The sequence below is a fragment of the Bos indicus genome, chromosome 9 (genome assembly GCF_029378745.1).
Source record: "Bos indicus isolate NIAB-ARS_2022 breed Sahiwal x Tharparkar chromosome 9, NIAB-ARS_B.indTharparkar_mat_pri_1.0, whole genome shotgun sequence".
NCBI classification, from domain to species: Eukaryota; Metazoa; Chordata; class Mammalia; order Artiodactyla; family Bovidae; genus Bos; species Bos indicus.
In genome coordinates, this window is record NC_091768.1 from 94,592,706 (window position 1) to 94,619,054 (window position 26,349).

Here is a 26,349-nt window from a genome sequence, read left to right on the forward strand (position 1 = left end):
TTTCCTCACCTATTTGCCATAAAGTGACAGGACTGAATACCATGATCTTAGTTTTTTTGAATGTTGAGGTTTAAGCCAACTTTTGCACTCTCCTCTTTCACTTTCATCAAGAGGCTCTTTAGTTCTTCTTCATTTTCTGCCACAAGGGTGGTGTCATCAGCACATCTGAGGTTGTTGATATTTCTCCCAGCAATCTTGATTCCAGCTTATGTTTCATCCAGCCCAACATTTTGCATGATGTACTCTGCGTATAAGTTAAATAAACAAGGTGACGATATACAGTCTTGACGTACTCCTTTCCCAATTTGGAACCAGTCCATTGTTTTATGTCCGGCTCTAACTGTTGCTTCTTGACCTGCATACACATTTCTCAGGAGGCAGGTAAGGTGGTCTGGTATTCCCAACTCTTTAAGAATGTTCCACAATTTGTTGTGATCCACACAGTCAAAGGCTTTGGCATAGTCCATGAAGCAGAAGTAGATGTTTTTCTGGAATTCCCTTGCTTTTTCTATGATCCAACAGATGTTGGCAATTTGACCTCTGGTTCCTCTGCCTTTTCTAAATCCAGCTTGAACATTTGGAAATTCCCGGTTCACGTACTGTTGAAGCCTAGCTTGAAGAATTTTGAGCATTACTTTGCTGGCGTGTGAGATGACTGCAATTGTGTGGTAGTCTGAACATTCTTTGGCATTGCCTTTCTTTGGGATTGGGATGAAAACGGACCTTTTTCAGCCCTGTGGACCTTTTTCAGTCCACTGCTGAGTTTTCCAAATTTGCTGGCATATTGAGTGCAGCACTTTCACAGAATCATCTTTTAGGATTTGAAATAGCTCAACTGGAATCCCATCACCTCCACTAGCTTTGTTCATAGTGATGCTTCCTAAGGCCCACTTGACTTCACATTCCAGGATGTCTGGCTCTAGGTGAGTGATCACACCATCGTGGTTATCTGGGTCATGAATATCTTTTGTATAGTTCTTCTGTGTATTTTTGCCACCTCTTCTTGATATTTTCTGCTTCTGTTAAGTCCATACTGTTTCTGTCCTTTATTGTGCCCATCTTTGCATGAAATGTTCCCTTGGTATCTCTAATTTTCTTGAAGAGATCTCTAGTCTTTCCCATTCTATTGTTTTCCTCTATTTCTTTGCATTGATCACTGGGGAAGGCTATCTTATCTCTCCTTGCTATTTGTTGGAATCTGCATTCATATAGGTTTATCTTTCCTTTTCTCTTTTGCCTTTAGCTTCTGTTCTTTTCTCAGCTATTTGTAAGGCCTCCTCAGACACACATTTTGATTTTTTGCATTTCTTTTTCTTGAGGATGGTTTTGATCATGGCCTCCTGTACACTGTCACAAACCTCCATCCATAGTTCTCATAAAAGTCACCAAGGGGATTTCCCTGGTGGTCCAGTGGTTAAGACTCCACTTTCCCAATGCAGGGAGCTCAAGTTTGATCTCGGGTCCGAGAACTAAGATCCCGAATGTCAAGTGGAGTGGCCAAGAGAAGAAGAAGAAATAGTCACTGAGAAGCGTAATAAGACGCTGTAAGAGAACGTCTTGGGTGACAGGGCCCTACAGTCTCTGAAGCCCTCCTGGAGAGGTGATGTCCTTTAACCTGGGCTGTGAAGGAGGAGAGGAGCTGAGAGTGTGGAGGCAGGGGGTGTTTCAGGCAAGGGATGGCTGCACGTGCCCTGGACAGGCGGGGATGAGAGGGACCGTGGCTGGAGCACAGAGCCCTGGGGTGGCCCCGGGAGAAGGTGCCCACAGGGAAGGCCTCGTGGGCTGTGCTGGGGAGCGTGGATTTTATCTTAAGATGGATGAAAAGCCACCTGATGTTCTGAGAGGACCATTATGGCTCCTGTGGGGAACAAATCCACAGGCGGGTGTGCTGGCCATTTTCTGTCTGTCTCTCCAGAGTTGCACTGACTCTGGTCCACTGTGCTGGCCTCTGTGACTATGTCACCAGGCCTATCAGTCCTTTAAGCGGAGGATGGGCTGTGGGAAGCACCGCTAGTCCACTGGACACGGGAAGAAAGAGAACCCGGGGCCGTTATTTCTGCGTCCCGTCCCGTGGGCAGCAGCTGGGTGGTGGTTGAGCATCTGCCACGGTCCCAGCCTGACAGGTGGCCCTTCGTGGGTCTGCTTTCCTTCCAGCCCAGGGCTGGGAATGACTGCTTCTTATTGTCAGCCCTGGGGCCCCTCACCTTCTCTAGTTGGTTCCCTAATTCTGCCGACACGCTGGTTAAGAGCCCCTTTGTTAAACTGTCCCCAGAACCCCTTTCTGAGTGCCAGATGCTTCCTCTTGGGACCCTGAGCCATGGACAAGGACAGGAGAGGTGGAAAGGAAATCAGGTTTCGAAATCCCAGGTGGGAGATGTTGGCAGCTTGGGGCAGGGTAGGGACAGTGGAGATGCAGTGAGAGAAGCTGGGTTTGGGGTACATTCTGAAGCCTGATTGTGACTTGTTGTGGAATGACAGTGGCCACCAGCACAGAGTGACTGTGTCTCCAGGACAGGCAGTGGGACTTTGGGACTTTGTATAGTTTCCTGATCTTGAGTTCCAGCGGAGCCACCTCCTTTTATGCTGTATCACGGCACATGTCTCTCCATTTTGGGAGTTCTCTGCCCTTGAGCTTGGTGCCAGGGTTCCCTAGAGGACCACACACCTCTGAAGGCCCCGAAGCTCTTTGTTATGTTGATGTGTCTTTCAGCATGGTATTGTCTTGATGGAGCCATTCAAGCTGCTTTAAATTTATCTCATTGTTTAGGAATCAGAGTGAAAAGAATTATGTTTATGGTTCTGCCTCAGGTATGTGTGACTTGTACAAGTTAGAATGGCCATGTCAAGGTGCTGTCTTCCTGCTTTTAAATTTCACCTTGCAGACATTAGTTATCCTCAATAATTCCCATCTTTATAATTGAAATAATCCAATGACTCTAGGTTCATTGCTTATTTCTCAGAGCCTGTGAGGGCAAAGACCTTTTCTGTCATTGCTTCAATGCCAGCTCTTAGAACTGTGCCCGACACGTTGTTGGGGCTCAATCAACACTAACAGATTAAATGTACACGTGTTGGCCAAGAGCATTTTCCTAATGGGAGTCTGTCTTCTTTCCTGTCATGCTCGCACCGTCAGACTGTGGTGAAGGTTTCGTCCGGTGGGGGTGCTGGCCGTGGAGGGCATCAGGGAAACCGCATTTGGTAGTGACTCCTACATTTCCACCACACCGTCACCAGTGCCCCTTGATCAGGTATTAGGATGTGTACGGGCAGAGAAGATGAGTTCAGAGAATGAACTGATGAAGCGAGGCCTTTTGTGTTTCGTAGCTTGATCAGTTCTTGGCAGGTGACCTTCCCACGGATACTATTTCACATAGAGAACACTCACCCAAAAAAGTGATTTCACCATCTTTGTATTCTGGGAGTTGAAGCTTTCTGGGAAATAATGCCGAAATATAAACTTGGCTTCTGATCGTAGCTGGTTGGAAATGTTTGGCTCGAACGCCTGAAGCAGGGTGAGGGCACTTCACAAGCCTGTAGAACATTCTAATGTCCACGTTTCACGTGCTGTTTACCCTATCCCCCCAGATACTCTACCTGCGTTCAAGCTAATCAACGCTCTCTTCACAGCCCATCGGCGCCCGGACTTAATTGGCCTGAATTGTTGCTCTCAGTGTGAATGGTGTGCTCCATTCTCAAGTCTGGATTTGATGACATCTAATGGTCCTCAAAGCTCATCCAGGCAGGATGGAGCAGAGTGTGAGTGAACTGCTGCTGTCAGCGTGCTGATTGCATTTGCAGTCACATTCTTTGCTCCAGCAGCCCTTCCAGCCGCATCCTCTCGCAGGGCATCCAGACTGTCCCGAAACTGTGTGTTTTGCACAGAAGCAAAGGCAAACCCCACCATCCCAGCCCTTCCTTAATCAACTCCATTTTAGAAATTTGGGTTTCCTACCTGCTGACGCTCGGTAAGCATTTCAGTACTAGCCTTGTTCTTTGCAGGGGGTTATGCCTAACAAAACAGCAGTTCTGGTACAAGGAGTCTGACTGGGAGCCTTGAGTGGTGCATTATTTGTCTGTGAAGTTCATCTTTGTAAGAGAACAGCCGTTAATATTGGATGAATTGGCGAGTGAATTTCTTTTATACAAAATCACAGCGGGAAGACGTCCAAGTGATGTGGGCTCACAGGAATAATATTAATAGTAATGACTAGCCTCGACTGGGATGTAATACTGTCCCCTAACCGTTTCATGATCATCAGCAACTAATTCCTAGAATCCCTACTGTGGGAGGGTGGTGATTACTATTCCTGCTTGAAGTATAGGAGGAGCAGGTCAGGGAGGCGGGCTGTGGATGGGGCTCTGTGCACCCAGCTTCGCTTCCCCAAGGTGTGTGTGTGGACACACTCACTCCACAGAGGAGGGCATGTGTGCGAGCTCACTCAGTCATGTCCCACTCTTTGTGACCCCATGGACTGTAGCCCATCAGACTCCTCTATCTAGGGAATTCTCCAGACAAGAATACTGGAGTGGGTTTGCCATTTCCTCCCTCCAGGAGATCGTCCCAACCCAGGGATTGAACCTGCGTCTCCTGCTGCATTGGCAGGCAGGTTCTTTACTACTGAGCCACCTGGGAAGCCAGAGGAGGGCAGGCTGCGTTATTTGGAGACCTTTGAGATACTGTCTTTGCGTGCATGCTAAATCTGCTTCAGTCATGTCTGACTGTCTGCCCACCAGGCTCCTCTGTCCATGGGGATTCTCCAGTCGAGAATACTGGAGTGGGTTGCCATGCCTCAGTGTCCTCTTTATTATTTGCTAAAAATCTTCCTGTGTGATGAAAAATGCAAAGATATCTAAGGATTTGGAGGGCACAGACACAGTGGAACAAAACTGCAGCCAGGAATCCTCCCTTTGAAAATTCCTCATGGTGTTATAATCAGAGATAGTGAAGTTGATAGAAATGGAAAGATTTGCTCCTTAAAAAATAATACTGATGTTAGAGTATAGACCCTCAGACCTAGAAATGAACTTGAGCCTACCCCCAACCCCACCCTCCCTGTTAGGACTCCTTTGACAGGTGGGGAGGTTTAGACCTGGGGCAGAGTGTGGTGCTGGAGTATTGCTGCAGCAAGATCTGCTTTCTTTGGGGCGGGGGCGGGGGGCTTCACTTACCCGTAAAACTCCCCAGACCCACCCGAGGGAGGCAGTTTTGTTTGTAGAAAGGTTTCTACGAGAAAGTATAGAAGCAAGAAAGTTTATAACATCATTTCCCTTGTCCTACCGGTATCTGTTCTTGTATTTAAAATGTTCCTTCCTGAGCCTTAGCCAAAATGTTATTTCTTTTAGACTATTCCCATTTGTTTATGTGGTTGGGCTTTGTTTTTGTTTTTTGTTCTGCTTTTCTGGCTCTCCTTGGGTTGTTCTGGGCCGAAAGACATAATTTTCCCACACCGATTTTGTGCGTCTTGTCTGTGATGTGCAGAGTTCCAGTGGCTAAATCTTAAAAAAGCTAAACCTGTAATTTAAAATCCATATCTGTATCTCCTCAATTTTTTTTTTTCTGTCTTGACACTTAGGAAGTGAGGTGATTGCACTTGTTTTCCAGCCGGTGGTATTTATCGTTTGACGCTGTCAGTTACGTAACTGCATGACTGTCCCCCAACGTGTCCTGGGGGCTCCTCTCTTGTGTAGGAGCCATTGTGTCATCACAGCCAGTGATGTCAGTAAGTGTATCCTCCTAAGCCTGTCACGGGGTGATACTCAGCTGGTACTGGAGTACTCTTGCCGGGTCGAGCACCTCCTACCTTTATTATCTTGCGAAGCTGGCAAACTAGTTGACTAAGCTTCCCATAAAATGAAAATCCTGGACAGGATGAATGTGTGTATTCCTTCCAGCTGTGAGATTCGACCATCCTGATTCTTTCTGTGCATTTAGTTCTCCAAGTAAGATCTTGAACCGTTTATATAAATTTTCCATCTCATTTCAACAAGCACATAAAGAGTGCCCACGAAATGCTAGGAAAACTGGGGTCCAAGGGCAGGAGATGCCATTGTGCTCTCAAGGAACACAGTCCAGTGGAGGAGACAGGAACAAAACCAGCCTCTGGGCCTGGAAGGAAACCCTTTCCAGAGGATGTGGTTCTGCTGGGGAATCTTGAAAAAGAAATACGATTGAACCAGGTAGAGAAGTAGGGCCGGATGGAATGGATGGATGAGGCTCAGGAAAGAGGATGTGGACTGGGGTGCTGCCCTTCCACGTCAGGATGAGGTGACCTTGGGAGCATAGCAGGAGTAGGGCTGGGCATCAGCGTGACAGTGTGCTGGTTACTGTGTGCCTCGGCTCAGTTAAACAGGCCAGGTGAACATCATTTTGCAAATGAAGATGCTGAGACTTAGAAAGGTTGAGGAACTTCCAGAAGGACACATACATTGTGGTTAAAAGAGCAGAATCTGAATTTGGGTCTTTGTAAGACCAAACCTCAACCCCTTTCCTGCAGGTGGGCATCTCTCTGTCCCCCACCCCACCCCTCTGTCTCTGATGGGGGAAATCATCAGAGATGATGATAACCCCTCTTTGCCCCTGGCCCTGACTGCCCTGCTGGGAAGGTGGGTTTCACCCTGGATCTCAGAAGGACTTCAGGAAGGAGGATGGGGACACAACAGAGTAGAAAGGTTGGTGGGAAAGTGGCGGGTGATCTGGGTCAGCTGGCCCGTCCTGCCAGAGTGGACTCCGTTCCAGCAATGCTCTAATGCTCTGGAGAGAGCGTGAGTGGTGTTTAGGGTTCCAAAGATCTGGTCTTCTGTCTCCCGCCCACCATCAGCCTTTCTCGTGACCTCGGACCTCAGTTTCTTTGCGACCTGTGAGGGTGAACAAAAATCTAAAGGAATGAAAAAATATTAGTAATATCAACTGTTAGTTATTGAGCCTTTGCTGAGAATTATGCCAATTAGTCCTCATAACAGCCCTATGAGATAGAAATGATGAGTATCCCCAGCATATAGACACTGACTTGCCCAAGACCACACAGTGTGTAAATGCTGGAGCTGGGATTAAACCTGGATGAGAACCTAGACAGCATACTAAAAAGCAGAGACATTACTTTGCCAACAAAGGTCCATCTAGTCAAGGCTATGGTTTTTCCAGTGGTCATGTATGGATGTGAGAGTTGGACTATAAAGAAAGCTGAGTACAGAAGAATTGATGCTTTTGAACTGTGGTGTTGGAGAAGACTCTTGAGAGTCCCTTGGACAGCAAGGAGATCCAACCAGTCCTTCCGAAAGGAAATCAGTCCTGAGTGTTCATTGGAAGGACTGATGCTGAAGCTTAAACTCCAATACTTTGGGCACCTGATGTGAAGAGCTGACTCATTTGAAAGGACCCTGATGCTGGGAAAGATTGAGGGCAGGAGGAGAAGGGGATGACAGAGGATGAGGTGGTCAGATGACATCACCGATTCAATGGACATGAATTTTGGTAAACTCCAGGAGTTGGTGATGGACAGGGAGGCCTGGTGTGCTGCAGTCCATGGGGTCACAAAGAGTCGGACATGACTGAGTGACTGAACTGAACTGAACTAGACTGAGAGCCTTTAACCTCCATGCCTACTGCCTTCTAAAAGGATGGGGTCTGGTGCATGGTTGAGAGTTAGAGCTTCTATCAGTATGATCCGAGTTGTTTATTATGATTCATTATTATTAGACAGAGATGGAGAACCAGGCAAGAGCTGAAGGGAGAGGGTGGAACCCAGGCTGGCAGCCTCATCATGGCCAGCCAGGGGCTTTCTCTTCCCCTGGGTCCCTCTCCCACCCCAGACGGGCATGCCGGGGCAGCTTTCTCCCCCTCGCATCCAGGCCTCAGAGGCTCCCTCAGCCTTTCCTCTGTCCTTGCAGCTACAAGACGCCTTGGGGGCTGGGGCTGCCTGCTGGAGAAGCGTCCCCCAGCCTCCTGCCTTAAGTGGATGTATCAGGAGCGGGCTGTCCCCACTCACAGCCCGCGTGGGGTCCAAGGCCCACACCACCCCTTCCCGGGGGACCACCACCAGCGCCCCTGCAATGCTCCCCTGCCCTCCCCTCCACCACCTCCTGGACATCCTCAACACACGGTTCCTTCTTCCTGGTCAGCCCTCACCTGGCCTTTGGCAGCTGACTTGCATCTTCATTTCTGAGGAGAGGAGTGTGAAGGAGGGTTTGGTTTGGAGAAAGTGTTTGCTGTTCTTTCCTCCTCTGTGACCGGGGTTCAGGCCCGGAGAAACCTCTCCCTTGGAGCCCAGGGAGCCAGGCCGCTCCTTGACGGGCTCAGGCATTTCAGGGTGTTCTCTCTGTTGGGGGGAGGGTGTCTTGGCATCTTAAGTCCACTTCCCCTGTGCCCCCCACCCCAGCTCTGAATTGGGGGTAGGTTCTAGGAGACGTTGTGGAACTCATGTTTATTTAGTAGGTGTGGTCATCTCGTAGAGAACGTCGGAAACTTGAACCTGCAACTCATACCTGTTTTGGGGGTATTTACGACATGGGTTTGGGTGGACTCCGGCAGTTGGTGATGGACAGGGAGGCCTGGTGTGCTGCGGTTCATGGGGTCGCAAAGAGTCGGACACTACTGAGCGACTAAACTAAACTGAACGAGCTTACGTGTCACATCCCAAGCAGTCACTTCTTCCATTGCAGAGTGTAGCCTGGCTTTGCAGGGGAGAACCACGTCTTCCCGGGCCCTCCTCCTGTGAAGGGCCCCGGGGTCACGCCATGTCACTGCAGCATTCACTGCTGTGTAGTAGTTATCCGTCTTCGGGTCGGTAGAGCATAGCTGTCCACAAGGCTGAAGACCTGGTAAAACGTCCTGGCGTTTCTTTCCTTATGTGGGTTGTGCTTTAAGAACAGCACAGGCATTGGGCTGGACAGACATGGCTGCCAGGCCCAGGGCAGCCTCTCCCCTCCCAGGAGTTTGCATTCTGAGCAGTGGTCATGCCACCTTTTTAATTTCCATAAATGAGTGGAGCATGTGTGTCTCGTGAGCTTGAGAAAGAGTTGTTACTCATTTTAATGGATTTGCAGGCTAACCTGACACTGTGCTGTGTTTGTTTACAATCGTCGCTTGATGGTGTTCGGTACAAGTCCATGGGCGGGGGGTGGTGGGGGCTGGCCGTCAGCTGAAGTCCATCTCCTGAAGAGTAAAAGCAGCCTGCCTCATCTGGTTCACAGCTAATTCTGAAAACGGAGAGGGACTCTCAGGTTGCTCATTTTAGTTTTATTATTGCTTTTCTCAAGGAAGACTGTTTAGAGTTGAAATTTTTTAGCAAACGAAAACATCGCTGGAGACTTAAATTGTCATGTTAACCTGATATACAGGCAAACTCACGTGTAGCTGCTTTCTTCATGAAAGTTGTAATACCTTAAAGGGAAAGTGTTAGTCGCTCAGTCATGTCCGACTCTTTGTGACCCCATGGACTGTAGCCTTCCAGGCTCCTCTGTCCCTGGGGATTCTCCAGGCAAGAATATTGGAGTGGGTTGCCATGCCCTCCTCCAGGGGCTTCCTGACCCAGGGATTGATCCCGGGTCTCCTGCATTGCAGGCGGATTCTTTACAATCTGAGCTACCAGGGAATCTGCTGTAATACCCTAAAGTGGCACCAAAGAAAATCCCCTGATGGGGAATGTTAGTTTCTAAAATTTTCAAGAAAAGAATGGACAGGTGTTTTTAAACACATTTTTTTCCATTGTTGTCATTGAATGCTATAATAATGTTGGAACATTATTTTCATTGCTTAGACATCTTAAATTTTATTTTAGTTGGTTGCATTGGGTCTTCGTTGGGGCACGTGGGATCTAGTTCCCTGACCAAGGATCGAACCTGTGTCCCTTCATTGGAAGGCAGATTCTTAACCATTGGACCACCAGGGAGGTCCCTAGATGTTTTAAATGTTAAAAGTGTGTTGAGGGTAGAATGTAAATCTTGCCAAGATATTCTGATGTTGGTGGCACCTAAATTTGGACATGGGGATGGTGGTTATTCTTGGGGAAGGGGCTGGATTTGGTAGAACTAGAACCCAAAGCCCCGCCTGAGCTGCACTAGACCCAGGCCGGCACACGGGGGCAAGTCTGAAAATGCCCAGGATCAGGACAGAACACCCTGCCTTTTTAAGGCCACATGTATTTGAAAACAGTTTTTGCTCAGTCCTACGACATCCTTGGGAGGTGGTCAGAGTAGGTCCTCTGTTTCTGTGTGTGAATCTGCATCTCCAAGTGGCCAGCTGGTTTTCTCAAGCCTCCGAATCCCATCAGTCACGGGGCTTGCATGGGCCTGTGCTCTTACATTCATTCCACAAAGGTTCATTGAGCATTTTATGCTCCGGGACCTATGCCTGGAAAGAAAGTGGGCCTGAGGAGCCTGGCTGTCTCAATGTCTTGCGAGTTTCCCTGATCCATGAGAAGGAGCTTTCACAACTTGGGCATCTTCATACACACAACTGAGATTTACTGACTGCTTCCTGGGGGGTTAATAGGAACAAGACCCCCATGACCCAATCCCCCATGGAGCTCACAGTCCAAAGAGAAACAGATGGAAGCAAGACAACACTTACTTGTTGAGGCTGTGAGAGAAGGAAGCCCACGTGGCTCTGAGATGAAGACAAATATTTCAGGGTGGGATGCAGAGTGACCTCAAGTAATCGATAGGAAAGGCCTGCAGGAGGAGCTGGGGCCAGCAAGGTGGTGACTGGGGCGGCAACGTGGTTGGGGCTGGGGCCGGCGTGCAGAGCTCAGGATGTGGGATTTCCTCCTAGGGGATGGGAAGCCACTGTTTCTATGAGTGATAAGGTCGGTGGTGTTGCTTTGAAAGCTCGTTCTGGCTGTTGGGTGAGGAGCAGGTTGGGTGGAAAGAGGGGCCAGAAGGGGATGTTACCAAGTTGCTGTAATCGTCAAGGGAGGGCTGACACAGACCTAAACCTGAACGGGATGCTGGCAGGGAAGTGAGTGAATAGAAGAGGACAGATTGAACCTGTCTTCAGACTTCAGTGGGATGGATGGCAGTGAAAGAAAAGCAGGGATCAAGGGTGTCTCGTAGGTTTCAAAATAGAGGAACAGAGCGGGTAGTTGTGCCATTTACTGAAATGAGGAAGTCGGTGGAGGAACAAAAAGAGATCATTTATGGGTGCAGTGGCGGGGGGAGATGAAGGCTTATGAGGGTCTCATAAATTACTTTCCGTGTCTATACGGACAGAGGTCATTGTGTACTCATGGTTTTCCAATTCTGCTTTACATGCTTGAATTTGAATTAGGAAGATTACTTAGGTCCTTTTATCCACTTAATAAATGTAAAAAGTAATTAAACTTTTGTGTCTTCTCATCTGGATGCACAGCCCTGTTCAAGGCCCAGGGTCTATGAGCAGTCAAGAAGCAGCAGATGTGATCCTTGGCCTTAGAAAGCTTTTAATCTAATTAGAAAGGATACATGAAAACCAACAGGTAATTACCACTTGTAATTACCTAGAAAGTTCTAAAGATAGCATGTGATCAAGTGCATGGTGTAGGACGGATTGGATATGATGTTGAGAGAACACACACACACAGATTCTGGGACACGTTTATTAAGTCAACAAGGGGCTCTTGGAGCAGTTGAGTCATGAGCTGGACTTCAAAGGTCATGTTGGCTGTTGTCTTGTATGGTGGACAAGGAAGTTAAGACTCTTGGTGAGGTGTGTGGAGGGTGGGGGGAAGTGCCTGAATAAAGCCACAGAGGAGGGGAACAGCAATGAGAATGATAGTAATAACTATCAGTTAGTTCAGTTCAGTCATGCCTGACTCTTTGCAACCCCATGGACTGCAGCACGCCAGACCTCCCTGTCCATCACCAAATCCCGGAATTTACTCAAATTCATGTCCACTGAGTTGGTGATGCCATCCAACCATCTCATCCTCTGTCGTCCCCTTCTCCTCCTGCCCTCAATCTTTCCCAGCATCAGGGTCTTTTCAAATGAGTCAGCTCGTTGCATCAGATGGCCAAAGTATTGGAGTTTCAGCTTCAGCATCCGTCCTTCCAATGAATATTCAGGACTGATTTCCTTTAGGATGGACTGGTTGAATCTCCTTGCTGTCCAAGGGACTTTCAAGAGTCTTCTCCAACACCACAGTTCAAAAGCATCAATTCTTCAGGGCTCAGCTTTCTTTATAGTCCAACTCTCACATCCATATACGACTACTAGAAAAACCATAGCCTTGACTAGTTAGTGAGTACCCTCAAATACCAAGCATTTTGGTGGGAGCTATAGAATGATCTCATTTAAATCTTAAAGTAATACTGCAACATATGTCCCTCTTTTACACGTAAGAAAAACAAGGCTTCAAGATATAAATTGCATGGGGTTGTGTAATTGGTGATTTGTACAGCGAGGATTCTAGCCTTACTCCTTTGGGATTTCATTCCTTCCTGATGAGAAGTGGGGCCATGGTGGATGTGCAAGGAGGAGATTAATGTGGTACCCTTGCACGAGGATGGGGCAACAGGCCCATCAACAGGCTCCCTAAGAGCCAGTTGGAGGAGATTTGAGTTTGAAGTCAATTCATCGAGTAGTTCAAGTACTCCGGTTTCTAAATCAGCACAATAAACCAAATAATCCCATGGCCAATACCATCCATATAGATAAAAGTGGTAAAAATACAGGCTGGATGATCACACTGGTCATCATAGAATGTCGAAACACTCTCAGGGAAGTTAAGGGTAAGACAAGGATGTTCCCTCGAGTGCTGTCATTTAATGCTGTTCTGGAAGAGATTGCCAATTCGATTAGATAAAGAAATAAAAGGTATAACGTAGGGGAAAGAAAGAGCAAAATTATCATTATTTGCCAAGGATGATCTTTTTTGCCAGGAAGAGAATGAAAACTCAAGAGAACCAAAGCTGTTAGAAATGATATAAGAGATACCTCAGATGGCTAGTTACAGACTTTTAAAAAATGCTCCCTTAATACATGACCAATGAAAAATATAAAAATCTTTCAAAAATTTAACCCAATTTCTACCTAGGAAAAACATTAGTTCAGTACTTCTAGGGAAAAAAAAAGTATAAAACCTACTGAGGGATATAAATGCATATTTAAATAAATGAAGAATTATTTTAAGTATCTAGATAGAACGTTGAATATGGCAAAGATGTCAATTCTCCCCCCAAATTAATTTATGCATTTTAAAGAATTCTAGTTGAATTAGAGCATGATTTTGACTGCTCAGATGCTCAGTGGTGTCCAGCTCTTTGCGACCCCATGGACTATAGCCCTCCAGGGTCCGCTGTCCATGGGACTGATTCTTCTGGCAATAATACTGGAGTGAGTTGCCCTTTCCTCCTCCGGGGGATCTTCCTGACCCTGGGATCAAGCCTCTTATGTCTCCTGCATTGACAAGCAGATTCTTTAACCTAGCGCAAGTGGATTCTAGTGCCACCAATGGTTGGGGGAGAATTTAAAAAGTAATTCTTGAGTTCATCTGAAAGAAAGAAAAACTGAGCATATATGGAATGATTCTGAAAAGTAAATAATGATGGATGGAGAATGTGGGCATTTTTTGTTTTAAAATAATTAAATTATTAATTTAATTCTAATTAAAGCTGTATGTATCTGCTTTCAGGAGCGTCAGAAAAGTAGCACAGAATAAGACCTAAGAATATGTAAGAACTTAATTTGTTATAAACTCAGATAGGTTTATGATAAACTTTACATCAATTTGAGACAGATTAAAATTTTTTTAAAGAAATGAGACCATATATAAATGCAGTAGAAAATAGCAATGACTATTTATATAATATTGGGTCCAGGTAGTACAGTGGTAAAGAACTCACCTGCCAATGCAAGAGACATAGGAGATGCAGGTTCGATCCCTAAGCTGGGAAGATCCCCGGGAGAAGGAAATGGCAATCTCCTCCAGTACTCTTGCCTGGGAAATCTCATGGACAGAGGAGCCTGGCAGGCTATAGTCCATAGGGTTGCAAAGAGTCAGACTTGACTTAGCGACCGAGCACGCAGGGATGTGAAGAAGGCAAGTATTCCATGAAAGCCAGAAAAGTTCGGTAAATTTTACTACAGGAAGTTTAAAATTTCTGTAAAAACAAACCCTCTTAAGTTTAAGGACAACAAAGCTGGAAAAGTATTTGCAAGATATTCGTTACACAAAAGACTAATATCCTGAGACCAATAAGACAAAAGCATTCACTTAGTAAGACCTGGGTTCGATCCCTGAGTTGGGAAGGTCCCCTGGAGGAGGGCATGGCAACCCACTCCAGTGTTCTTGCCTGTAGAATCGCATCGACAGAGGAGCCTGGCAGGCTACAGTCGACTCATGGGGTCTTAAAGAGTCAGACGCGAGTGAGCGAGTAAGCACAGCGCAGCAGTAAGAAAATAGGTATGCATGACTATGCACAGGCCAGTGCACACACAAAAGAGGCACAAATGACTAATAAACATGAGAGAAACGGATTAACCTCTTTAGTAATAAAAAACATGAAAAGCAGAGTCCATCTTTCACAGGTGGCCCTTTAATGGCAACCACAGTGGACGGGGAGTGGGGGGGCGGGGGGTGGGACATGGGTGCTGGTCCTGGGTAGATTCATTGTGCAGCTGTTTTGGTGAGCATGCAGCAATGTCTATCAACAGGTCAAAGAAAGAGACGGATATCCTTGACCCTGATGTCCCATTCTAGGGATTTATCCCAAGAAAATTCTGTATTTCAGGTAAGCATGAGATATGGATGAGGCTTTTCACGGAAGTATTATTTATACCCCTATTGTTTATAATAGTGAAAGTGAAAGTCGCTCAGTCGTATCCGACTCTTTGCAGCCCCATGTACTATACAGTCCATGGAATTCTCCAGGCCAGAATACTGGAGTGGGTAGCCTTTCCCTTCTCTTGGGGATCTTCCCAACCCAGGGATGGAACCCAGGTCTCCTGCATTGCAGGCAGATTCTTTACCGGCTGAGCCACAAGGGAAGCATTGTTTGTAATAGAAATGCCCAAACATTCTGAATGCCTGGCCAGCATTGAAAGCATCAGTTCCTTAGCAGCACAGACAGCGTGGACCCCTTCTTGGTCTCATCCACTGTTCTTACCGTGTCTGCCGGGTGCCTACAGGGCTATGCCCGCCTGCCCTCCTGTCCTCAGCCTCCAGCACGGATCCTGCATGCGGCAGTGCTCTGTAATGTCACCCCGCTTTTGCCAGATCCTTCAGGGCCCACAAAGTGTAGCCTACTTCCCTGAAGCCATGTCCATGCTGCTGGCCTGCAAGGGCTGCTTCTCCTCTCTCCCACCTGAACCCCCTCCCTGCCATCCACCTCCCTAGAACCTGCCCTGAACCTGGGAAAGGGGGGCCCATGCCCTACTTCCCTAAGGTCTTTCACCACTTCCTGCCTGAACCTGCCTTGTGAAAAGATGGATGGGGTGGCAGAAGCCAGGGATGTGTGAGGTCAGTAGGTCCCTGAGTGGTCAAAGCTGGGGGCAGCGCGTGCGGAAGGAGGAGCAGAGTAATGGGGAGCCGGGGAGGGGGCAGAGCCCCCCAAGGGCGTGCCCTGAGGGTCCAGGGGCCGTGGCCACAGCTGTGGTCCTGATGAGGGGCCGCCTCCCTCTCTGCACGTCATCAGCAGGCCACACCCCCACCTGCCACCTCGGGCTACACGGCCACCCTCAGGGGTGTGTGCCCGCCTGCAGCGGGGGTGGGGGGTGGGGGCAGATATGAGGAGGTCCCATCACTTTCTCTTCTGGTTGGGGTTTTACCTGTTGGTGGAGCTAGAGCCTACACTTGGAGCTTTTTTCTGTGTTTTCTCAGTCAGGGCAGGAGCCACGTTTGCTCTTCGCTTCTGTCGCCCCAGCACCTGGCGCACCACCTTGCGAGCCGTGTGTGCTAAGTCTTGCCCGGCTCTTGGCGGCCCCACGGACTGTAGCCCGCCAAGCGCCTCTGTCTATGGGATTCTCCAGGCAAGGATACTGGGGTGGGTTGCCATTTCCTCCTCCAGGGGATCTTCCCCACCCAGGGATTGAACCCGTGTCTCTTCTGTCTCCTGCAGTGGCAGGTGGGTTCTATACCACTACCGCCAAAGGGGAGCCCTTGCAGCTAGTGGGTACTCAATAAATATTTATGGAGTGATTGATCAGACTAGGTCAGTGTCCCTGGAAATGGAAAGAAAGGAGAGGATGGTAAGGCTTTATAAATGGAAAAACCGTGGGACTTGATGACTGCATTTACTTTTTTAAACCGACTTCTGTGAATGAGCGGGATGTGAATTTCTGTATTATAATATAATCTGCTTAACTCACAAATCGAAGGCACAAATCAGCCATTTGGGTGGGGAGTCCCCAGGCCTTGGGTCCCTCCGTCTGGCTCAAGTCTAAAACCAGGCAGGCGCTTTATTGACAGGTGGCCTTGGCTGTCACCCCTCCTGAGAGCTCTGGCTCCACAAACCCGCAAATGAAAGGGGATTGGAATGGACGTGGGCTCGGAGGAGAGCGACTGTAATGATTGCATCTGTAAGTGGCAAGCGCCTCCATTGTAATCCTGTAATCATTATTTTGATTATCACATTAGCCCTCGGGCTGATTTGCCATTTTCAGAAGCGCTCAGAGCTCACCCACTTCACCAACTGCATGGGCTCCCCAGTTTCTATCACAGGGGTTGGCTCACAGAAGCCAAGCCACCCCTCCCTGCCAGCACCATCTTCCCCTTAACTGTAATAGCAACCGCCGGCTGTGACAGCTCTGCAGTGAGTGTCTCCTCATTTATTCCAGGCAGCAGCCTTCCAGGCAGGCTCCACTTCACAGGGGAAGAAAGCCAGCCCCTCGCTTATCTCTTCTCCCAGCACCGTAGTCTAAAACCACCAGCACCTCCTTACATACAGGTCTCCCCACCTCCACTCTGGAGCCAGGTGAGTCCTTCCATAGTCACACCTCCTCTGTCACCTCCCTGCTCAGAACTAGTGCGAGTGGCTCCTTCATGGCAAGTACTGGGTCCCATCTGGATGGCTCCTCTGCTTCATCCTGCCTCCCACTGCCCTCCCTCTTGAGTTCCAGCCATGCTTGTTGTTCAATTGCTCAGTTGTATCCAACTCTTGGCGACCCCATGGACTGCAGCATACCGGGCTCCCCTGTCCTTCACTATCTCCCAGAGTTTGCTCAAATTCGTGTCTACTGAGTCGGTGACACCAGCCAACCATCTCATCCTCTGTTACTCCCTTCTCCTCTTGCCCTCAATCTTTCCCAGAATCAGGCGCTTTTCCAATGAGTCATCTCTTCGCGTCAGGTTGCCAAAGATTTGGAGCTTCAGCTTCAGCGTCAGTCCTTCCAGTGAATACTCACAGTTGGTTTCCTGTAGGATGGACTGGTTTGATCTCCTTGCAGTCCAAAGGACTCTCAAGAGTCTTCTCCAACACTGCAGTTCTAAAGCAATAATTCTTCAGCGCTCAGCTTTCTTTATGGTCCAGCTCTCACACCCGTACATGACTACTGGAAAACCATAGCTTTAACTATACAGACGTTTGTCAGCAAAGTGATATCTCTGCTTTTTAATATGCTGTCTAGGTTTGTCATGGCTTTTCTCCCCAGGAGGAAGCATTTGTTAATTTCGTGGCTGAAGTCACAGTCTGCAGTGCTTTTGGAGTCACCAAAAATCAAGTCTTTCACTGTTTCCATTTTTCCCCATCTATTTGCCATGAGGTGATGGGACCAGATGCCGTGATCTTAGTTTTTTGAATGTTGAGTTTTAAGCCAGCTTTTTCACTGTGCAGCCACCCTGCCTGTCTCTTATTCCAGAAACCTTGGTGCTGCTCCCCACCCTGGGGTTCCGACTGCCTGTACACCTGTTACCTGCCCTGTCCCCAGCCCACCCTTCCCGAGGAGGCACAGCCAGTTCTAGAATGGGTGGTGGTGGTGGGGTAGCCTTGAGGGCAGACTCTGCCCTTGTGTGTCTTGGGCTGATGCATGGAGGGAAGTGCTGTTCTTCGCCCGTTTAAGTCCTGTGCTGACTGTGACATGTCAGTCCCTGCTCTAGCTGCTGGGAATGTCACCGTGAACCCAGCGAAGACCTTCTCATGCACCTTACAGCCTAGGACAACTGAGAAATAAATTCAGGACAGGACAGGCAGGTTCCGAGAGCGAGAGAACATTAAGCAGGTGAGGTGCGTTTGAGCAGGGGGTCAGGAGAGGGGCATTTTTGCCAAGATGGCCTTGAGAAGACCTGGAGGAGGCCTTGCATAGGGGCCCCTGTGGAATGAGGGGGGCAAGGCAAACAGCCAAGGCCGGCCGTGCTCTTGAAGCGGTGAGAAGGTAGAAGGGGGCAGTGAAAGGACACAGGACATGATGACAGGATAGTGTCCTGGGGGTCAGACTTGGTTTTATTCTGGGTAGGATGGGAAGCCAATGGAGGGTTTTAAGCAGAGGAGTTGCCTTGTAGGTTTTCAAGTTTCCCCTGGCCCTTGCAAGCGCAGAGGCAGGCAGGTGCTACTGCAATGGTCCAGGCAAAGATGGCGGAGCTCGGACAAGGCCCCTTTGGGGGACACTGTCCCATGTGAGATGTGGCTTGAGGTCGAGCCACAGGCTTTGCTGAGGGATTGGATGTGGGTGTGAAAGGAGTCAAGGACGAGAGTGACTCCAGATCACTGATGATTCGATGGGACATTTACTCGGGGCCTTTCCTTGTGATCTTTCACCTGTGAAATGTGCCTCCGTAGAGAAGATGCTCAGCCGTGTACCTCCAGTCTGGGTCCCTCCCTTGGTTTCACACTGAAACACCCCTTTCCTCAGGCCCTTAGCTCATCTGCTAATTAGTGTGACAGCTCTGCCAAGTCTCTGCAAAGCCAGCCGAGCTGCTGCCTGCCGCCCCCTGCCCATCCCATTCTGTCCCTTCCCCCTCTTCTCCGCACTGCTCCCCCCCACATCCTCTCCCCCTTCCTCCCCTCCCCCTCCTCCCCTCTTCCTCCTTTTTTCAATATTTATTTTTTAAATTGATTGATGATTACTTTCCAATATTGGCTTGACTTCTGACACACATCAGCATGAATTAACCATAAATGTACATGTCCCCTCCCTCTTGAATCTCCTTTCCACCTCCTACTCTTTCCCACCCCTCTAAGTTGTTACAGAGCCCCAGTTTGAGTTCCCTGCGTCATAGAACAAATTCCCATTGGCAATATATTTACATCCATTCAATCAGTTCAGTCGCTCAGTCGTGTCCGACTCTTTGCGACCCCATGGACTGCAGCACGCCAGGCTTCCCTGTCCATCACCAACTCTTGAAGTTTACTCAGACTCTTGTCCATCGAGTCGGTGATGCCATCCAACCATGTCATCTCTGTCATCCCCTTCTCCTCCCACCTTCAATCTTTCCCAGCATCACGGGCTTTTCCAATGGATCAGCTCTTTGTATCAGGTGGCCAAAGTACTGAAGCTTCAGCTTCAGCATCAGTCCTTCCAATGAATATTCAGGACTGATTTCCTTTAGGATAGACTGGTTGGATCTCCTTGCAGTCCAAGGGACTCTCAAGAGTCTTCTCCAACATTACAGTTCAAACGCATCAATTCTTTGGCGCTCAGCTTTCTTTATGGTCCAACTCTCGCATCAGTACATGACTACTGGAAAAATCAAAACTTAAACTATACGGACCTTTGTTGGCAAAGTAATGTCTCTGCTTTTTAGTATACTGTTGGTCATAGCTTTTCTTTCAAGGAGGAAGCATCTTTTAATCTCATGGCTGCAGTCACCATCTGCAGTGATTTTGGAGCCCAAGAAAATAAAGTCTGTCACTGTTTTCATTGTTTCCCTATATACTTGCCATGAAGTGATGGGACCAGATGCCAAGATCTTAATTTTTTGAATGTTGAATTTTAAGCCAGCTTTTTCAGTCTCCTCTTTCACTTTCATCAAGAGGCTCTTTAGTTCCTCTTCACGTTCTGCCATAAGGATGGTGTCATCTGCATATCTGAGGTTATTGATATTTCTCCCGGAAGTCTTGATTCCAGCTTGTGCTTCATCCGGCCCAGCATGTCGCATGATGCACTCTGCATAGAAGTTAAATAAGCAGGTGTAGGAACCCACGCTAGCCTATCCTTTCATCCCACCCCTCCCTCTTCTCCCTAGCCTGGGTCCATAGGTCTGCCCTCTGTGTCTGCGTCTCCACTGCCGCCCTGCAAACAGACTCGTCAGTGCCATCCTTCTAGATTCTGTGTATATGGTTAGCATGCTCTCTTCCTCCCCCTCCTCCTCCTCCCCCTCCTCCCCCTCCTCCCCTTTCACCCCCCCTCCCCCTCCAACTCCCCCATCCCCTTCCTCCACCCCACCCCATCCCTCCTCCTTGTCCCCCTTCCCCCTCAGTGCCCAGCTTTATATCTCTGGAGCCTGGCACAGGGTTTGGTACATAGTAGGCTTGCAACAAATGCTTGACTGAATGAATAGATGAAAGGGGCTTAGAGAGGTTCAGAAACTTGCCCACATCACGTCGGTGGTGAGCGTCCTTTGACACCACTGTTCTCCCCAAAGACCTCTTGTCCCTGACTTCACGCGCCCTCCATGGCTTCAGGGGCAGCATGGCAGTGAGATTTCCAAATGCGCGGGTGTGAGTTGGCCTCTGCTGCTTGCTGTGGATCCTCTCGCCAGCGTGAGCACCTGTTCTGTGTCCCCCTCCCCTCTCCTCTCCCTCTCTCCTTCCCTTCTGGCTCCCCCCACCCTCAAGTGTTACTTTCTGGAGCACCTAGTGACTCCTCTGATGGGTCTGTTTGTTGTCATATGTCACCCTGTGATGTGTGACTGTTCCCTTGGTTGAGGAAATATGCCGAATGCGCCCTGTGTCCCTTCGGGGCTACAGCCTGAATTAGACCCTCCAGCTGTGTTTGGGTTTCGGACACACTTCCGGAAACTTCTGTTCCCTTTACTCTGTTCTCTCCGAGCAGCCACCAGGTCGAGGACAGAAGGTGGTCTTCCTGAGGCCTCGGTGCAGTGGCGTCTCCTCTTTCTCCTCCTCCAGTGACCCCTTGGTGGAAATAGACGCCACTGTCCATGAGGGTCCCGTGGAAGGTGGTCGGCAGGCAGGGGGCTCAGGGTCAGGTTACAGCCCCACAGGGGAGGTCACCCCACGAGAGACAGGGAGACGGGCAGGCGGGTACCCGGCCCTGGGGTGAGGACCAGTGTGATGCCAAGTAACTATGTCCACCTCCAACCGGGGGACCTGGGGCCCCGAGGGGCCTGCTCAGGTCAAGAGAGAAAGGAAGTCGGGCCCGAGAGCCTGGAATTCGGTCCTGCAGCAGCCACCGGGACACACAGAAGAGGGAGCTTTGTTCCCTTGCATTAGTGACTCCTCCCTCTCCTGCAGCTGATGGATTCAGAACTCCCTGCAGTGTGCCGATCAAACGTGTTTTCTGGGGAGAATAAGGAAAAAGGAAAGTGAAGTCGCTCAGTCATGTCTGACTCTTTGCGACCCCATGGACTGTAGCCTACCAGGCTCCTCTGTCCATGGGATTTTCCAGGCAAGAATACTGGAGGGGTTGCCATTTCCTTCTCCAGGGGATCTTCCTGACCCAGGGATCAAACCCGGGCAGACGCTTTACCATCTGAGCCACCAGGGAAGCCCCCCTGGGGAGAATTGTCACCCATATAAAAGCCCTTCCTGCATGGACCGGCTGCTGTAAGAGAAAGGTTGAGCTTGGATGTGACCCTGGGGCCCGGGGCACCCCCAGGAGGAGTTCTGAGCTGGCACAACTGTGGAGACTTGTGGGGTTCTGCCGGGGAGCTGCCTGTCCTGTTCAGTGATGCTGTGCCAGGGGTCCTGGAAGTTTGGGGTGCAGAAGCCTCTCCTGAGAGGTGTCCCCTTGGTGTCTGGAGGTCTGGGCGACGGGCTGGCCACGGTAAGATGCCTAGACCTGAGCTTTGGAAGCTGTCCCGCCCCCGGGCGACTTCCGCGCCTGCTCCTATTCAAGCGCAGCCCCCTGTTCTGATCTTCAAACTGTGGCAGCAGCACGCTTAGGTTTCAAACCATCAGTGCCTGAGAAAGAGCAGAACCAGGCAGTGTGTTTTCACCTGGTCCTGCGTGCTCTTGTTTGTAAAGCTGTGTGGTCTCCACCAGAGCCCGGCGGGTGCTGCCTCTTCAGAGGCTGTGGACATTCCCCCCAGTTGCTCAGCTGTAACACAAGTCTGTTGGGCCTCATCATTTCTAAGGTACCTTTGTGTGTGTGTGCTAAGTTGTTTCAGTCATGTCCGACTTATTGGGACTCCATGGACTGTAGCCCACCAGGCTCCTCTGTCCCCAGGACTCTCCAGGCAAGAATACTGGAATGGGTTGCTGTGCCCTCCTCCAGGGGATCTTCCCGACCCAGGGATCGAACCTGCACCTCTTAGACCCCTGCGTTGACAGGCAAATTCTTTACCATAGTGGTCCCTGGGAAGGAACTTTATAAAGTCCCTTAATTTTGAAGGGCCAGAGACCGAGAGGTCACCATCATGCTCTCTGTGAAGTGCTGGGCTCTGCCTACCAACTGTTGCCCAGAAGGCAGGAGACACAAGGTCCCAGGATGTCTGTCCCTTCCCTGGCCTCTCCTGAGCCCTCTCCCCCCGCCACCCTCTGGCCCCACCCCCCTTGGAGGCTCTGCAGGCCTCCGTGCAGACATCCGATGGCAGTGACGACAATAATATCCATCCTCTATGAATCTTTCAATCCAGAGGGACAGGCAGGGCATTTGTTATTATTTCCATTTGAAAGATGATGACGTGAAGTTGAGAGAGGGCAGCCAGGAAACAACACGTGGACTTTAATCCCGGGCTTCTGAAGTTCTTCCCAAATCCATGCAAGAGGTCTGCTACTGGAGGCAAATCTTTGTAAAGAGGAACATAACTTATTTTCCTTGTAGATCTCAGCCCCTTTGGGAACACTTATTCCCGTAAAATCTCTCATTGCAATGCAGTTTGCTTTGTTTCATTAAGGAAGTTCAAAAGGAAATAACTTTTTTTAAAAATCCAATAAATTTGAAGAGAGAGAATGTTGAATTGCATTCTGTCAGCTCTAGGGCCTCAAATATATTTCATTTCCTGAATGCACAATCTCAAATGTGTTTTATATTCTGACTACATATCCTGCTTTTAAATAATAACCAGGGACAGCCAAGCCGATAGGCAAGTGATAATATGCTCATTGACAACTTGAAAGGTTCTTCCTGCCCACAAAAAGACTGTGTTTTCCTATTTCATGTTTCCCTAGAAATAACATAAGTTGGAACTGGTATCTCAGCTTTTCTCTCTAGTTGTATTACATGATTAAATAAGGCTAGGGCCTCGTAGAAGGCCTCTTCGGGTTTGTTTTTCTTTCCTTTGAAAAATGGATGTGGGAGGGATTTCCCTGGTGGTCCAGTGGCTAAGACTCTGCCTGCCAATTTAGGGTGCCTGGGTTCGACCCCTGGTCAGGGAACTAGATCCCACATGCTGCAACTAAAAAGAGTTTGCTTGCTGCTACTAGGGCTTAGTCCAGCCAAATAAACTAATTTTAAAAAATGCCTGTGGGAAAAGTGTACCCCACAGAGATTGAAAGTTTTTGCAACCCCACCACCACCACCCTGTGCAAACTTCCATTTGTAGATTTCTTGCCAAACACCAAAGAGATGCAGTCTTATATATTTTGCAGTATTAAAATAGCTCTAATTTTGTTGTCATAGGTAACTATGATTTTTTTTTTCTAAAATTGGAATACAATAGAAGTTTTCTCCTGTTTCATTTGCTTAACAGATATTTGTGATGCACTGAGGTGTTTGGAGAAGGAGTTGTAGTGGAGGTGCCCTTTGGGGGATGCAGGATTTTATCAGGAGAAAGAGGCAGGAAAGAATGGCATTAATAAAGGCATAGGAGGACAGTGCAGGCATTTGGGGGAAATGTTGAAGAGTCTAGGTTAATGATTGTAGCTTAGTTATGGGGGATAATCCTGGAAAGCAGGTTGGGGTATAAGGGAAGCCAAGGTGTCTGTGCTTTACCTGACAGCAGGGAGCAGTTGGAGGTTTTAGAATAATATTTGCGTGCACACTCAGTTTTGTCGACTCTTTGCAGCCCCATGGACTGTAGCCTGCCATGCTCCTCTGTCCATGGAATTTTCCAGGCAAGAACATTGGAGTCGGTTGCCATGCCCTCCTCCAGAGGATCTGCCCAACTCAGGAATCAAACCTGAGTGTCCTACGTCTCCTGCATTGGCTGGTGGTTTCTTTACGACCGAGCCACCTGGGAATCCCAATAGGGGAATAACATCCAGTGTGCATGTTGCTCTGAAGCCTGAACTTTGCCCAGGCCATGAGTTCTCTGCTGCCTGGAGCAGCCCCGAGGGAGAGGGAGAGGGGCTGTGGGACTCGGCTGACCCAGCTAGCAGGGGCTGCTGAGCTTCGGCAACGAGGAGTGTGGTTGAGAAGAGATGAGATGAGGGAGGGGAAATGTGGACAAGGAGGGGATGCGAGGGTTGGTGAGCAGCAGGGCTGCAAGGTCGGGGGAGCAGGGAGGACACTGCAAGGCACAAGCCTGGTCCAGCATGCAGACTCGAGGCTGTAGATGTCAACAGTGTGTTCACTAACCCGCGGGCCTCCTAGGATAGGGGCCGCCTTCGGGCCGCTGGGCCCTGCTCCCACACTTGCCCACGGGGGCACTGGGCTCCCAGCGTTGCATCCAGCTTGCTTCTGATTCAATGCTTGGTGCATCTGCAGAGGGGGAGTGCAGGCAGTGTGGAGGCTCCGGTGGGGGTGGGTGGACAGGGAGCACCTCCCAAGGTGCTGGCCTCTAGCACCATCCTCCTTATGTTGTGTCTCAGTCTGATCAGGCTGCTATAACAAAAATATTGTTGAATGTGTTAGTCGCTCAATCGTGTCCGACCCTTCGCAACCCCATGGACTATAGCCTGCCAGGTTCCTCTGTCTGTGGAATTCTCCAGGCAAGAATACTGGAGTAGGTTGCCATTCCCTTCCCCAGGGGATCTTCCTGACCCAGGGGTGGATCCTGGGTCTCCCGCATTGCAGGCAGATTCTTTACCGTCTGAGCCGTACCATAGAATGGGAACTTAGAAACAACAGAAATCTATTGCTTACAGTTCTGAAGGCTAAGTAACGCAAGATCAAGGCTCCAGCAGATTTGGTGTCTGGCCAGCATCCGCTTCCTGGTTCTTTTTGCTCTGACCTCACACAGCAAAAGAGGTGAGAGCTGTCTGGATTCTCTTTTATAAAGGCACTGATCCCATTTGTGAGGGCTCCATCCTCATGACTTAATCACCTCCCAAAGGCTCCAGATACCATCACACTGGGGGTTAGGTTTCAACACATTTACTTTGAAGGCAGATAGACATGCAGTCTACAGCATGTTCGGTGGTGGATGGGCTTATGGATTGCTAAACTAGATAAGCTTTTCTGAAAACAGCATTCTATAATTTTAAAGCAGTGTTTTCACTAGGGGGAAAAACAAAAACAAAGGCAGTTTCAACACAAAACACAAACAAAAAGAGAAGCCTGAATCCTTCCTATTCATTATGCACCATGTACTCAAAAATGCCTCTAATGATGATGAGTTAGACTTCTACATTTTCTCATCCTAAAGCTCAAAATACATCTTGAATTAAATTTAAAATGCTCAAGTTCTCCATAGTCATTTTTGTAGACGTGCTTGCAGGGAGTCAACATTTTGTGTGTCGCTGCTGTGTGTGTGTTAACTCTGAAATGTCCTCAGACAAGTATAAGCTAATGTTTCTTTCCACTGTTATTCTTAAAGGAGGGATCAGAGAACCTTTAAAAATGTTTTTCTCAGGGTGAGCTCTAAGTTTGCATTATTGTTATAAACATTCTGTAGTAACCCACTAGTGTTTACATGGTTTCATTTTTATTTGAGTGTGACAGGTGGGTGTGCAATAGATGTTTACTGAACATCTTAATATGAGATTTGCTTTAAGAACAAATTGCATTTATCAACATTATTCAGCAAACTTGTGTGGACTCAGAAAATACACTAACATTCTTTTTATTTAACATCTATAACATTCTTATGCCAGTAAAGGTTGTCCTTTGAGAAGACAAAACAAGTTTGGGCTTTCATCTTGCCTTCTTTTTTTCTCTCTCTTCACTCTCTCAGTACAAGATAAAAGAATGAAATGCCTGATGGCTTCTCACCAGTCAGGCAGCGTGTGGGTGGAGGGTGTTTTAAACATTCCCACTCACGACAGAGAGCGCCTGTGAGAGGGAAGAAAGTGCACGGATCACCATGATGCTTACTGAATTGGGGCTGGTGTAGTCAGGAGGGGCTGCGACAAACACTTCTACCAGCCCAAAGACAAGGCCACATCAAAAAGTGTCTGTGGTCTTCTTGCTCCCAAAGCACCTCTCTGTGTCTCCATTCTATC

General features: G+C 48.7%; 1 protein-coding gene across 4 annotated transcripts in view; it reads left to right on the top strand.

The window, feature by feature from the left end:
* ZDHHC14 (zinc finger DHHC-type palmitoyltransferase 14) overlaps positions 1-26,349 on the top strand; it is a 291,942-nt gene that overhangs the window by 102,075 nt on the left and 163,518 nt on the right. The window lies entirely within an intron of this gene.